Genomic DNA, 16,709 nt, shown 5'->3' with positions numbered 1-16,709 from the left:
TTTTGAGCCACATCCAGTGCCCCCTATTCCAACAGTAGTGACACTCAGAACCCACCATGACCGGTGTGACGATAGCCAAAACTTCCCCACAGAAAACAAACTGAGATCTTTTGTTTCAATCATAGCTGGTCCAAACAATGAAAGCAATTGTTACCATCCACCTCTCGTGTCTCCCCTTTTTCCTCATAGATTGTAAGCTTGTGAGCAGGGCCCTCACTCCTCTTGGTATCTGTTTTGACCTATGTGATTATTGTTATGCTGTAATGTCTATTGTGCATTGTACTGTACAAGTCCCCTTGAAAATGTAAAGTGGTGCGGAATATGTTGGCATCATAGAAATAAAATTATTATTATTATTATTATTATTATTATTATTATCCAATGGTTCCCACTTTAAATCCATTCTGTGTTCTTGTATCATACACATTCACCTCACTATTGCATTCAGTTTTAAGTATCTGGTTTGACAACCAGTATCATCCTTTTTTTAGCTTACCATATTTACCTGTCCATCCCCGTAGGGCAGTATAAACACTATCTATATCTGCTCTGCTCTTGTGGGGTTATTCACAAAAGTCACCATATGGAGAACTTCTCATAACTGGTTGTTAGACCTGGTGCTAATGCACAAAGCTGGTAGAAAGCCCACAAGTCACACATCATGGGCCCAATAGCCATATGTGGCTCCTAAGCCACAGGTTGGGGACTCCTGTGTTAAAGGAACATTTCTCAACAACAGTGACGATTTGAGATAGGTCACTCATCATTACTAGAGAAGAAGAAATTGTGCCAAAATATAGAAAATGTAATGGACTCCGCAAATTTGAACAATTTGTGTCACGCTGCAGCTATGCAGGTAACTGCAACTTCCACTAGATGGCTATAGAGTGGAAGGATAGTAACAAGTCTGCAAGGGCAGACCTGCAGTGCTGCAGTGAATCCACCACCAGGTGGCAGCACAGTAGTTAAACCAGCCAAGTCAAAACCAAGACTGTCACGCAGTACAAAGGGAAAAAACAATAACAGAGTCAGTGGAGAGCCAAACGGTCAATACCAGACAAAAGGCAGAAGTACTAGGGATCAGAAGCAAAGTCAAATCAGAGTCAAAACCCAGTCAAACACTGGGAAATCAGGAACACTAAGGCAGGATGGGCAGGGAAGACGGAATAGACACAAGCAAGGTCAGAAAGCGCAGCAGGACCAACCAGGGTACTACCAGAGTTAGATACACCTGCTGTAGGCAGAAAATATAACTGACACCGCCTGCAGGATACAGCGGAGCTAAAAAGCAAAACGGAACCCAGAATGAGGCAGAGCAAAGATATCCCTTGACATGATCAGCCCTTGAAAAAGGCAGCCGGGACTCACAACCCGGACTGGATCATGACAATTTGCGATTCGATTTACCAAAAATGACTGCCACTATATAGCATAAAGCAGAAGATTTTGCTAACCAAAGATGGATCACATGAGCTCAGGTGTGATTTGGCGGGCTTTCGAGTAATGATTTACAGCAATCACACTGTATAATGAGCAGTGGGGTAGCTAGGATTTTGAGTGGGCGCCTAACCATGTAACCCTGATTACAACTATGGTGACGCACCCTAATAGTGGATGTAAAAGAACCTCAGCAGATGACCCGGCTGTTACAAAAAATAATCTCTATACAAAGACTAACACTGATATTACTGCCATATGGTGACCATATATTGGTAGATACCAGTCCTGCAGAACATAGGAGATATAGTTACAGATAGTGACTTACAGCTGATGTTCTTTCTGATTGAGACATTTACTTTTTCCGTCTTTTTCACCTGACCCAGACCGACATGATAATTTTTCCAGCTAGCACTCAGCTGCAGAGATTACAATAAAGACACATCTGACTTCTCACATTTCGGGCACCGTCCCCATCTATCTCCAACTTGCAAAACCTCTTTATCCTTCTAATACCCAAATACAGAGCCGATGCTGCTGTATGTGTCCCTATTACTGCACCTACTATGTGGTACTGTGTGCCCTCTAGATGGTAAAACAAACCTCTAGAAAAAAGTAATGTAATGTGCAAGTGCAGCGCCCCAGAGTCCTGATCGTTGCAGTGATGTCGTTCTTCCACCAGGGGGAGCGATGTTACGTCTGATGGCACCAAAGGAGTTCACCCTGCCAGGTATCACAGCCACACACACACACTTCACATGCCAGCCACCAGGGGGAGCTAAGGGTTCTATCTGTTAGGCCACTCCTCACACTTGGGTAAAACTGGGGGTTTGGTTAGGAAGTGAGTTCAGTTCTGACTGGAGGGAGAAGGAGATAGTCAGAGGGAGAGGAGAGGAGCAGACTGGGCTCGGCCCAGGAGGGAAAGAAGGACACGGAGCTGTGCCTGCAACCCATGCGGCAGCCTCCTAAGAAAGGACAAGAAAGGAAGTGTGCCGTAGTGAGTGAGCACCGAAGTCGTAGCAACAGGAGTAAAACACCAGTGGGAGACCAGCTAGAAGCAGGAACACCAAGGGAGTAATAGACTCTATGCTTTACTTCAGAGACCTGCAGAACAGTCGATTCCAAGTTGGCTGCCTGACCTAAGAACCTAAGCAGACAAGGTGGCAATGCAGAAGAGGGGCGACGCTAGGGTCCCTATAAAATAGCCTCAGGCCACCACCGTCATACGGGTTTGTCCTATCCATCTGGGGGACAGAGAGAAGAGTAACAAGAGTGAGGACCCTGTGGGAGCTAATGCACGTAGGGACCTACTACATTACTGTACGCAAGGGGAAGGCTACTGATTTCCACCTGCATAAGGGGACTCTGGAATTGCCATCAGACCGGCCGGACTCTGCCTACCCTGTGATCCGGCACCCTGGACTGTGGATGCTGAAGCCTCCAGTAAAGGTAAAGAGACTGCACCCATTGTGTCCTCGTTATTCACCGCGCCTTGCACCATCCACCATCACCATCTACACTTCTGGGAAGCCCTGGGGATATACTTCACCTGTGGGAAGGTACACCATCTAGCTGCCATTCCATCACCCCAGCGGACCCCTAAGCAGCGTCGGTCACTCTGACCGAATACCACAGGTGGCGTCACGAACACTACCGTTTTCTACAAACTCTAACCCCTTTTATTGGGGGCCTCTCATAGGGCCACGGTCCGGGTCGGGCCACCGTGTCATCCCAGCTGAGGGAACCGAAGGACCCGGTACCGAGTACCCCATTGCCCTTACGTGGGGGCGATCCACAAGTACCTCAGAAAAGATTGCCCACATTTTGCCCCCTAGAAAGTAATAATGCCCCCAGTGTGCCTATTTGACAGTCACAATAACCAGATTGCCCCTATAACAATAAGTGCCAAGTTAAAATGTAATTATATTTCAAGTCTGCCCTTGTACAGCTCCCCTCTACACAGTATGATGCTCCCCTAAACACAGTATAATACCCTACACAACATACTTATCCATTAGTAGCCCCCAAACTATTTGATGGCTCCAACACTGTAATATAGCCCCCACAATGTACAAAGACCGCACAATAGCTCCCAGCCTGTATGATGGCCGCCTCACTGTATGGTAGCCCCATAAATGCCACCATATAGTATAATGCACCCCATAATCCTCCATATAGTATACTGCACTCTTCATAGGCACACATATAGTATAAAGCACTTTTCATAGGCCTTGATATAGTATAATGCATCCCACAGTCCTCCATATAGTATAATGCACTTTCCATAGGTCTCCATATAGTATTAGTCATTCTCCACAGAGTATAATGAATCCTATAGTCTTCCATATAGTATATTTCACTCCTCCATAGGCATCCTTATAGAATAATGCACTCCCCATAGGCTTCAATACAATATAATGCACTCCCCATATTTCTCCATACTGTATAATGCACTCCCCATAGGCCTCTATAAAGTATAATGAATTCCCCATAGGTCTCTATGTAGTACTAGCTGTAGAGCCTGGCGTTGCCTGGGCATAGTAAACATCTGTGGTTAGTTATAGCACCTCACTTCTCTCATTTTCCCATCATGCCTCTCATTTTCCCCCTCACATCTCTCATTTTCCCCCTCACTCCTCTTATATTCCCCCGCACTCCTCTCATTTCCCCCTAACACTTGTCATTTCGACCTCACATCTGTCATTTTCCAATCACTCCACTATTTTTCCTCACTCCTCTCATTTTGCACTCACACCTTTTCATTTTCACCTCACACCTCTCATTTTCCCCTCAGTAAACACCTGTATGTCATCTCCTGTATATAGTATATACCTGTATGTCATCTCCTCCTGTATATAGTATATACCTGTATGTCATCTCCCTTACTGTATATATAGTTTATACCTTCTGTATGTCATCTCCTTCTGTATATTGTATATACCTATGTGTCATCTCCTCCCTGTATATAGTATATACCTGTATGTCATCTCTTCTGTATATAGTATACACCTGTATGTCATCTCCTACTATATATAGTATATGCCTGTATGTCATCTCCCCTGTATATAGTATATACCTGCTGTATGTCATCTCCTCCTGTATATACCTGCTGTATGTGTCATCTCTTTTATATAGTATATACCTGTATGTCATTTCCTCCTGTATATAGTATATACCTGTGTGTCATCTCCTCCTGTATATAGTATATACCTGTAGGTCATCACCTCCTGTATAGGTATATACCTGTATGTCATCTCCTCCTCTATATAGTATGTACCTGTATGTCATCTCCTCCTCTATATAGTATATACCTGTGTGTCATCTCTCCTGTATATAGTATATATCTGTGTGTCATCTCCCTTGTATATAGTATATACCTGTGTGTCATCTCCTCCTGTATTAGACCTCGTTCACACGTTATTTGCTCAGTATTTTTACCTCAGTATTTGTAAGCTAAATTGGCAGCCTGATAAATCCCCAGCCAACAGGAAGCCCTCCCCTGGCAGTATATATTAGCTCACACATACACATAATAGACAGGTCATGTGACTGACAGCTGCCGTATTTCCTATATGGTACATTTGTTGCTCTTGTAGTTTGTCTGCTTATTAATCAGATTTTTATTTTTGAAGGATAATACCAGACTTGTGTGTGCTTTAGGGCGAGTTTCATGTGTTAAGTTGTGTGTGTTGAGTTGCATGTGGTGACATGCATGCAGCGACTTTTGTGAGATGAGTTTTGTGTGGCAACATGCGTGTAGCAACTTTTTGTGTGTCGAGTTGCATGTGACAGGTTAGTGTAGCAAGTTGTGTACAGCAAGTTTTGCGCGTGGCGAGTTTTATATGTGGTGCCTTTTGTGTGAGGCAACTTTTGCATGTGTTGCAACTTTTGTGCATGTGGCAATTTTTCCGCGTGTGCAAGTTTTGCATGTGGCGGCGAGTTTTCCATGAGGTGAGTTTTGCACTTGTGGCAAGTTTTGCGTGAGCCTAGTTTTTGCATGTGGCGAGTTTTGCGCGTGGCGAGTTTTGAGCGGCGACTTTTGTGTTTCAACTTTTATGTGGCGAGGTTGGTGTATGTGTGGTGAAATGTGTGCTGAGGGTAATATGTGTTCAAGCACGTGGTAGTGTGTGGCGAATTTTGTGTGTGTGTTCATATCCCCGTGTGTGGTGAGTATCCCATGTCGGGGCCCCACCTTAGCAACTGTACGGTTTATACTCTTTGGCGCCATCGCTCTCATTCTTTAAGTCCCCCTTGTTCACATCTGGCAGCTGTCAATTTGCCTCCAACACTTTTCCTTTCACTTTTCCCCATTATGTAGATAGGGGCAAAATTGTTTGGTGAATTGGAAAGCGCGAGGTTAAAATTTCACCTCACAACATAGCCTATGACGCTCTCAGGGTCCAGACGTGTGACTGTGCAAAATTTTGTGGCTGTAGCTGTGACGCCTCCAACACTTTTCCTTTCACTTTTTTCCCCATTATATAGATAGGGGCAAAATTGTTTGGTGAATTGGAACGCGCGGGGTTAAAATTTCGCCTCACAACATAGCCTATGACGCTCTCGGGGTCCAGACGTGTGACTGTGCAAAATTTTGTGGCTGTAGCTGCGACAGTGCAGATGCCAATCCCGGACATACATACATACATACACACATACACACATACACACACACATTCAGCTTTATATATTAGATAATGCACTCCCAATAGGCCTCCATATAGTATAATGCACTCCCCACACAGTGCTGGTCACAATTATTGGCACCTCTTCATTTTTTTTCATAGACTGTATAATATCTTCAAAAATGAAGGTAATTGTGCCAAAGTTATATCCTCAAGACTTTTTAATTAGTGGTCCAAAGTAATGCAGCAATACAACACTGTTTTTCAACTTACATGTTGCAATTTCAGAAACTGAATAAACAGCATGCGCAGCAATAAAGGCACCACTCTGACAAAGATCTGCAAAGATCGAAACGCGTAGCTCGTTTCCTATTGTGCTGTGGAGAGTTATTCAGCTTACGCTTTTACCATGCATTAATAAAGGATTTAATTTTAAATTTTGGAGCTGGAACAAACCCCTTTTTTTGTCTTCCTACCTATACTACGTGGATCAACGTGGAAGTTCCGTGCACCTGCTGTAGCTGCCTGGTGAGCTGGCTTTTTGCTTACCCCTAATTAATACTTGGTTGTACATTCTTTGGCATTGATGACAGCCTCCAAATGTTTCTTGTAGCCATCTATAAGCTTCTTGCCCTTCTCGCGTGGTATTTTCTCACACTCTTCCCTTGCAATTTGTTTAAGCTCTTGAATGTTTGTAGGGTTCTTTTTCCCAATGGCTAATTTCTGCTCACCCCAAAGACTTTCAATGGGATTGAGGTCAGGACTCATTGGTGGCTATTTTAAAACAGTCCATTTTTCAACCATTCCTGTATACTTTTGGATGTGTGCTTTGGGTCATTGTCTTGCTGGAGGACCCATGATCGTCTACTCAAACCAAGTTTTCTTCCACTGAGTAGGACATTTTGCTCAAAAATATCTTGATATTCTCTTATTTCATGATTCCTTTGATATGGTCAAGGCCTCCAGAGCCAGACGCAGCAATGCAGCCACACAGCATTATGGATCCTCCACCATACTCACCATAAGCCTCCATATAGTATAATGCATCCCCTATAAGTTTATATATAGTATAATGCACTCCCCAAAGGCATCTATACAGTATAATGCACTTCCCATAGGCCTTTATATAGAATTATGCACTCCACAAAAGTCTTTTATACAGTATAATGCTCTTCCCAAAGGCCTCCATATAGTATAATGCACTCCACATAGGCCTCCATATAGTATATTGCACTCCCCATAAAAAATACTCTTCTCCTCCTCATTCCTCTACTGCTTCAAGAATCTACCCATGTCAGCACAGTGGGCACCATGTACTGACGTCATCACGCCCACTGTCACTATTTGCCTCATTGACGTCAAAGGCAGAGGGGGAATGATGGGAGAAGGAGCATGTCGCTTCCTGTCTTATCATTGCTTTCTACTGTATCAGCATCCTGTCAATGAAGTGGTATTTGTAATGATTGGTGGGGGCCTGGTGCTGGACCTCCCACATACCGACCAGATGGCAATGCATAGAGATTGAGTCTCCCTGCTCTGCCGCAGACTGTAACTGCATGGAAGAACTGCACATGCAATACAGTTACAGTAGCTTACCTTTGGGTGGGCTCCTCAGAGCGCGAGGCCCATGGCACCGCCTTCTTGGTTTCCCCCTGGTAGCAATGCTACTGATAATGAGTTTTAATTCCACCCGGTAGCAGCCGGCTTTCACTCATAGAGGCTTGCCCATTGTGGCTTCAGTAACCACTCAGTACCTAATGAATGGTGGCTATAAGCACATCCCCGCACTGCAGAGTGAGCTGTCAAAGTGGTGGGGCATGCTTACAGCCTCCGTTCTCTGTGTACTGAGCGCTGACTGAAGTCACTTCGGGCTCGCTTTGATGACTGAAAGCCGGCGAAGGAATGAAGTAAATTTTTTCCCAGTAGCCACACTTTCATTAAGTCAGCCAGATAGCATTGTAACACTAATAACGTGCAGAATAATCTTAACCCCTTCGTCCCACAGTCCTTTTTCGTTTTTGTTTTCGATTATCGCTCCCCTTCTTCTCAGAGCCATAACTTTTTAATTTTCCGTCAATATGGCCACGTGAGGGCTTGTTTTTTGCAGGATGAGTTGTACTTTTGAACGACATCATTGGTTTTACCATGTCGTACACTAGAAAACGGGAAACAAAATTCCAAGTGTGGCAAAATTGTAAAAAAAGGACAATCCCACACTTGTTTTTTGTTTAGCTTTTTTGCTAGGTTTACTAAATGCTAAAACTGACAAATGTGATTCTCCAGGTTATTATGAGTTGATAGACACCAAACATGTCTAGGCTCTTTTTTATCTAAGTGGTGAAAAAAAAATCCAATCTTTGCTAAAGAAAAAAATTGTGCAATTTTCCAAGACCCGTAGCCTCTCCATTTTTTGGGATCTCGGGTGGGATGAGGGCTTATTTTTGTGTGTGCCGAGTTAATGTTTTTAATGATACCATTTTGGTGCAGATAAGTTCTTCTGGTCGCCCGTTATTGCATTTTAATGCAATATTGCGGTGACCCAAAAAACACGTAATTCTGGCGTTTTGATTTTTTTTTCTCGCTACGCCGTTTAGCAATTAGGTTAATTCTTTTTTTTATTGACAGATCAGGCTATTCTGAATGCGGCAATACCAAATATGTGTAGGTTTGATTTTTTTTATTTGTTTTATTTTGAATGGGGTGAAGGGGGGGGGGGTGATTTAAACTTTTATATTTTGTTATTTTTTTTCAAATTTTGTAAAACATTTTTTCTTACTTTTGCCATGCTTCAATAGCCTTCATGGGAGACTAGAAGCTGGCATAGCCTGATCGGCTCTGCACCATATGAGCGATGCATAGATCGCTCCTATGTAGCAGAATTAGTGCATTGCTATGAGCGCCGACCACAGGGTGGCGCTCACAGCAATCTGGCATCAACAACCCTAGAGGTCTTCAGGAGACCTCTGGTTGTTATGCCAACGTACAGATGACCCTTGATCACATGAGAGGGGTTAACGGTGCGCGGATTTCCAGCCAGATTGCCGGAAGTGATTGTTAAATGCCACTGTCACAGTTTGACAGCGGCATTTAACTAGTTAATAGCGGCGGGTGGATTGCGATTCTTCCTGCCGCTATTGCTGGCACATGTCAGCTGTACAAAACAGCTGACGTGTCCCGTCTTTGATGTGGGCTCACCGCCGGAGCCCACATCAAAGGGGAGAGGCGACATGCGCCGTACTAGTACCGCGTATGTCACATTTGGGGAATAACAAGTTCCCTTTAAGGCTTTGCAGTCGTTAAAATAGTTACACTTTGTCATGTAATGTAATTGTTTAGCAGATACTGTAGATCTGTTGAAGATTTATCAGGGATTTTTTTTAGTCCTTGCATTACATGCTAAGTATCCATGTACAATTTCCCCTGTTGCTTACCTCTGTTTAGTTTCAAATGATACACTATAGAAAAAATATAATAATAGATTTCCAGAAATGGGAATATGCTCCAAGTCTTCATCTCTTGCTTTTGTCACATCAAATAAAGTCCTGTTATGTTACTGTAGCGAGCAATAAGCTGAATTCATGACTTGCGGTAATGGCATGTATGTCTCTCCTAGATACGCATATGCGCGTAATTCCAACACATTTAGTAGTACGACTGGTGGAAGTGTGAGCTCATACTTGGCAATCTAATACATGTTACAAAAGATGTTATTCCCATGGAAACAAAACTGTGTCTGAATAACACTCATACCAAAGGGACGAAGTGCTGCAGCGCTCCTACTTGATGAAGAGCTGATTGCTATTTGGCTGGAATATTACATACCTTATGACATTCAATTATTTTATCTTGAAATAGATAAATACATCCTGTCTGGTGTCTATAAGTTACCTCTTTAATTGTAAAATATATTAAAATGTGAAAAAGAACCTCTTTATAGTGGAAGGTCAATGGTATTGTCATAAGATTTGCTGTACGTTCTAATATAACAAGATAATTGCTCCCCTACATCTAAAGGCCAGACTTCATTCAAGTCTTTCAAATTGCACAGTTTTTCATATGGAATTAGTATTAATGCCAAGTTGTGATTCTTTCGTCGAAGGCCAATTCACGTTTCTAAGGGAAGCTTCTATATCGTTGTAGCAGATAAAAAAAGGAACACGCTACTCCCAGACGTACCCTATCAAAGTAGGGTACCATCCCTTAGTGCCATATGAGAAGAAACTTGGGTAGTAAGGAGATATGGGTGACCTGTGCTGCTGGTGTGCATCCGATCAAGGAGTCAAAGCCAAAACCAAGCAAAAGTATTGACAGTGTGGTTTATTCTCTATTATTCTCTATGCATGTTGAAGCATTAAAACTTCTTCTTTAGGAGAATCGCAGAGATTCTACAGAAGAAGAAGTTGTAATACGTTGAAACACGTACAAAATACATTGTCAATACTTTTGCTTGATTTTGACTTTGACTCCTTGATTTAATGCACACCAGCAGCACAGGTCACCCATATTTCCATACTACCCTTAATACTATGTTAGATATGTCAACGTGTAGCAGCTGGAACTTTTTTTGATACCTTATCAATGTTGTGATTCACACAACTATATAAGGTGAGTGAAACTGCCTCTGATCTCATTAATCTGGATAACACCCCATTGTGTTTTTTTCCCCTAACCATTTCCATAAGAAGAAAATTGTCGTTAAAATGTTTAGGTGATAATTTATTTTTCAATGCAATCCACACATTTCGTATTATCTTTCGATAAAAGTTGACCTTCTTCAGATATATGGAATGCTTGTGGAGAGATTAGGAAGGGAAGACGACAAAGACACTAGTGGGTCAGCCGTAAGCCCCTCTGGAGAGAGGATTTGTCATATATATGTACATATATATAATGTTTTAACTTAGGGAGGGTTCAGAAATCAATATTTTGTGGCATAACCATGATTTTTAATCATAGCTTTCATGTGTCTTGGCATGCTTTCCACCAGTCTTTCTCACTGCTCCTAGTGCAAAAATGTAAGCAGTTCTTTGCTTTATGGCTTGTGACTAGAGTTGAGCGACCTTTACTTTTATAGGATCGGGTCGGGTTTCACGAAACCCGACTTTTTCAAAAGTCGGGTCGAGTGAAATCGGCCGATCCTATAAAAAAGTCGGGGGTCGGGGTCGGCCGAAACCCGAAACCCAATGCAGTGCATTGGGTTTCCAATGGTTCCCAGGGTCTGAAGGAGCGGAAACTCTCCTTCAGGCCCTGGGATCCATATTTAAGTGTAAAAGAAAGAATTAAAATAAAAGATATCGCTATACTTACCCTCTGACGCGCCCTGGTACTAACTGGGAACCTTCCTTCCTTCAAATCAGCGCTTCCAGGACCTTGCGGTGACGTCGCGGTGACGTCGCGGCTTGTGATTGGTCGCGCGGCCGCCCATGTGACCGCTCGCGCGACCAATCACAAGCCGCGACGTCACCGCGACGTCACGCAAGGTCCTGCAAGCGCTGATTCTTAGGAAGGAAGGCTGCCGGAAAGAAGCAGGGCGCGTCCGAGGGTGAGTATATTCCTATTATATTCCTATGTATTATTTTACATTAAAGTATATAGGGTGAGTATATTCCTATTATATTCCTATGTATTATTTTACATTAAATATGGATTCCGATACCGATTTCCGATATTGCAAACATATCGGAAATCGGGATCGGAATTCCAATACCACATTCAGAAGATCGCCGACTTCATGGCCGACCCCACACAGGGGTCGGGTCGGGTTTCATGAAACCCGACTTTGCCAAAAGTCGGCGACTTCTGAAAGTGGCCGACCCATTTCGCTCAACCCTACTTGTGACTATCCATCACCCTCTTGATTACATTCCAGAGGTTTTCAATGGCGTTCAGGTCTGGAGATTGGGCTGCCCATGACAGGGTTTTGATGTGGTGGTCTCTTAATTTTTGCCAGAGCTGTATAAAATATATATATCTACTATATAATTGTCTAAGGGGTACTTCGGTCTGTCTGTCTTTCTGTCTGTCCCGGAAATCCCGCGTCGCTGATTGGCCATGGCCGCCAGGCCGCGACCAATCAGCGACGGGCACAGTCCGGCCGAGAATTAGTCCCTCCCTACTTCCATCCAGTCAGTGCCCGGCACCCGCTCCATACTCCCCTCCAGTCAGCGCTGACACAGGGTTAATGGCAGCGTTAACGGACCGCGTTATGCCGCGGGTAACGCACTCCGTTAATGCTGCTATTAACCCTGTGTGACCAACTCTTTATTATTGATGCTGCCTATGCTAGCACATTTTGCTAGCGCTCCCATCCTACATCGTCCCGATGTGGATAAGCCGTTTATAATGGACGTGGATGCCTCTTCCAAAAGGATGCTCAAGGTTGGAAGCATCTGTGCTTCTTCTTCTACAAGACCTTCTCCACCCTCACCTCCTCTATGAAGCGGCTCACTACACTTCTGGGCATACCAGCGCAGCGAGTGGTGTTCAGAGTTGAGCTATGTAGGAGAACATGCCTTGTGTGTGCACAGCCATCACAACCAGTATCACTGTGCATGCGCACATACGCAAGGCAACTTTCACTCTAGGAAGCCAACGCTGTTCAGCAGAAGCAGGGAAAGTGTTCAAGATTCAAAATTAAGGGGCATAATGATTTTATATGAATAAAATCTAATTTGATAATAACCAAAGCAAAAACTTACTACTGAGGAGTCATTAAAATGTACATATTGCTTTAATTTATTATATAATCAATAATCTTTTCAAAATGAAATACAGAAAATGTTGAATATAATTCAAGTCGTCACCCTCACCCAACTGTCCTGTGTCTGGCTGAAAGACAACTTGCTGCAGCAGGAACCTTCCCCTGTTATTCTTTTATGTTGAAGACCAAAATATCACTTTTAAAAAGTGGGTGGCCCTTTACTCAGTGATCATCTAGAACTGATCGAAAGGAGATTTAACCCATTTATTCACTGCAAGATGTTTAGAAGTTTGACTATATTATTGGTCGCTTGGTTCTTTTATTAAAAATAAAAAAGGAAATTACAGTGGGAGGCTCAATACATGAAGTGTATATTTGTACTACTCACTGTTAGGGGTCGAGTTCCCGCCTCTGCACAGGGGGAATCTCGGGCCATCTCCGCTGCGGTCTCCCATTCTTCTCCTGCCGCAGTGGAGCCTGCTCAGGGAGACGTCAGTCCCAGCGTCTTGCTCAGTCCCACTCTGTACAAAGAGTTACTGCTGCTTTTTCTGCTTCTGCCAATGAAGCCAGTGCTGGGCAGCGGCGAGCAGATGCTTCTAGGACTAAGTCCTGCTTTTCTCGTTCTGAGCATGGCCAGAGTAAGATCTCTCAGTGGAGATCGAGGGTCACATGGTCAGATACTGCAGCTAAGTCCATTGGTCCTTTCAGGAAGGTCATGTAGGTGCTCTGGCTTTGTAGCAGCCTCTCATTGGTCCTTCTAGGAAGGTCTTGTACTTGCTGCAGCTATATAAGGCTTGCATGGCCGCACGGCCATGCGCTAGTATCAATCCAAATATGTGCTTTGCGCCAGTATGGTTATGCATGAATGTGTTCACAGTGTTCAGGGACCTGGCTGAAATAAGCCCCTAGAATACCGGCACCTCCTTTGAGGAGATTGTGTGAACGTATTCAGGGACCCAGCTGAAATAAGCCCCTAGAATACCGGCACCTCCGGTGAGGAGATTGCGTGTGTGCATAACCACTGACTGCCATCAGTTCGGCAGTAAGCTTGTGCTCCTGTGAGGCTAACAGGGCGCAGTACTTTCCTCTTACGGCTGCTCTGTGAGGTAACAGAGCTAGTCTATACCGCCAAACAGTGCCACAATTCTCTAGCAGCAGGTTCCTCCTGCACAGTGGACCCAGGGCTGCGAACTCACCATTTATAATAAACATCTATTTTTACTCACTCACTTTATGTTGGAAAAAAAGATTTCTTAAGACATATTTGGTGAAGGCCGTGGGTGTATTTTTATTGTTTGAATACTGTTTATGGATTTTACAAACACTGAGTACAAGTGAATGAATGGTATCCTGTGGATATAGCTGTTGCATGTGTCTGGCTGCTATTAGTAGTGTCAAGCGATTTTTCTTGTTATTGGATGTTTCAACAATATTTCTAATTTCATTCATAGAACTTGGGTTCAGTTCTTCAGATTGGCCACATCTGTTCGATTGTGGATAACTGATTGATCGATGGATCCCCTATTGCTGCGCCCCCCACCAATACCAAGAATAGGGCTCTGCAGATCCAAGTTCTATTGACATATACTGTAGGTGTTCAATGTGAATTCATTTTAGATTGAGAACAACTTCATTTTGGGGTCCCAGTAGTTGGATCCCGATCACAGCAATCAGTAAATTATCGATCCAATTGATAGATCATAACTAAAAAATGGTGGCACGAATTCATTAGACTACGTCACCGTCACCACAATCAGGAAATAGCAGCGTCCAAAACACTGCATCCTAATCACACAGTTAAATCCGCATGTGTTCATTGAACCATGCGGATTTACCACATATAATGAATGGCTATGGGTGAAACTACACAGCAGAGACTAATGTCTCCTCTGCAAATAATTGATATGCTGTGTGTCATACTGCACTGGGGGTGAGTTTACGCAGCATTAAATGGGCCCGCCATATCCCACCTTGTAATGTAGTGGTGGTGAAATTCATATTTCTGCACAGCTGTTTCACAGTAAAATAAAAGTTCTGTTGCTAAACGTGGTACAGGCCGTCATATCCCACCTTGCCATTTTGAGGCAGTGAAATTGTTCTGTGTACAGCGCTGTTACACAGTAAAAAAAATTGCAGTTGCTAACATGATGCAGCAAGCCAAAGCTCACATTGTCATTTAGTGGTGGTGGAGTTTTGCTTTGTGCAGAGCTGTTTTACAGTACATAAAAAATATTTTTTGCAGTTGCTAACATGATTCAGCATGTCATATCTCACCTTCTCATTTAGTGACAGTGAAATTCAGGTTTGTGCGGAGCTCATGTAGAGTAAAAAAACATTTCTAGGGCTTACAAATGTGATACAGCACGCCATATCCCTCCTTGTCATTTAGTGATGGTGAAATTGTTCTGTGATTTTAGCTGTTGCAAAATTAAAAAAACCTTAACACTTGCTAAAGTGATTCAGCACACCATATGTCACCCTGTCATTTAGTGGTTGTGAAAATCATCTTTCTGTACAACTGTTGCACAGTTAAACATGTATATTTTTTTTCTGTAGGGAAACATGATAAAGCCCATCATATCTGACCTTGTCATTTAGTGGCGGTGAAATTGTTCTGTGTGCAGAGCTGTTGCACATATTTTTTTAAACAAATGTGATACAGCAGGCTATCTCCGAGTTTGAAATTGTTTGCAGCAATCTTCTAGGTTATACAGGCCTCAACCACATCTAAAAAAAAATTCTTCTGTTACTAATGTGATACAGTAGGGAAGATCTCAGCTTGAAATTGTTTGGAGCATCTACTCTATGTTATACAGGCCTCATCCACACACACAAAAAAAATCTTCGGTTACTATCATTCTACACTAGGGGACATGTGAAATTGTTTGGAGCATATATTCTTTGTAATACAGGCCTCATCTGTTGTGAATTCTGTGGCTGAATTCACTCCTGTGGTCACAAGTGGTACTGCAGCTTCTGAGCTTCCTCCCTCAGGTGTTCTGGTGAGCTCGTTAACTGCTTCATTACTTAACTCCGCCTGATGCTGCTATCCTTGCTCCTTGTCAATGTTTCAGTGTTGGATCTGAGCTTCTCCTGATTGTTCCTGTGACCTGCTGCTCTGTATAGCTAAGTGCTTTTTGTTTTTTTTTTGTTGCTTTTTTTCTGTCCAGCTTGTCTTTTGTTTTGCTGGAAGCTCTGAGACGCAAAGGGTGTACCGCCGTGCCGTTAGTTCGGCACGGTGGGTTTTTTTTGCCCCCTTTGCGTGGTTTTGCTTTAGGGTTTTTTGTAGACTGCAAAGTTCGCTTTACTATCCTCGCTCTGTCCTAGAATATCGGGCCCCACTTTGCTGAATCTATTTCATCCCTACGTTTTGTCTTTTCATCTTACTCACAGTCATTATATGTGGGGGGCTGCCTTTTCCTTTGTGGAATTTCTCTGGGGCAAGTCAGGCCTATTTTTCTATCTTCAGGCTAGCTAGTTTCTTAGGCTGTGCCGAGTTGCCTAGGTAGTTGTTAGGCGCAATCCACAGCCGCTTTTAGTTGTGTTTATTATAGGATCAGGTGTGCAGTCTATAGAGTTTCCACGTCTCAGAGCTCGTTCTTGTATTTTTGGGTATTTGTCAGATCACTGTGTGCGCTCTGATCGCTAAGCACACTGTGTTTCTGGATTGCCTTCATAACACCTGTCATTAGCAAACATAACAGTACAAGGAGCCCAACTAATGATTCTTAATAGAGGGAAAGAAAAAGTTCTGACATCATTTTTTTTTTTTTTTTCTGCTCTGTGTTCACTTTTTTTTTTTTCCCCTAGACATTTGGGTGATTCTGGACACAGGTGTGGACATGGATATTCAGGGTCTGTGCTCTTCAATGGATAATCTCGTTATAAATGTACAAAAAATTCAAGATACTATTGATCAGAAATCTATGTTAGAACCAAGAATTCCTATT

General features: G+C 43.2%; 1 protein-coding gene across 1 annotated transcript in view; it reads right to left on the bottom strand.

Annotated features, from left to right (window-relative positions):
* Nucleotides 1–16,709, bottom strand: part of DLC1 (DLC1 Rho GTPase activating protein) — a 670,870-nt gene that overhangs the window by 363,273 nt on the left and 290,888 nt on the right. The gene's annotated exons all lie outside the window — the stretch shown is intronic.

The sequence above is a fragment of the Ranitomeya imitator genome, chromosome 1, assembly GCF_032444005.1.
Source record: "Ranitomeya imitator isolate aRanImi1 chromosome 1, aRanImi1.pri, whole genome shotgun sequence".
In the NCBI taxonomy this organism is placed as follows: domain Eukaryota; kingdom Metazoa; phylum Chordata; class Amphibia; order Anura; family Dendrobatidae; genus Ranitomeya; species Ranitomeya imitator.
Note: the sequence above shows the minus strand (reverse complement) of the source record. Positions and strands in the feature narration are given on the sequence as shown.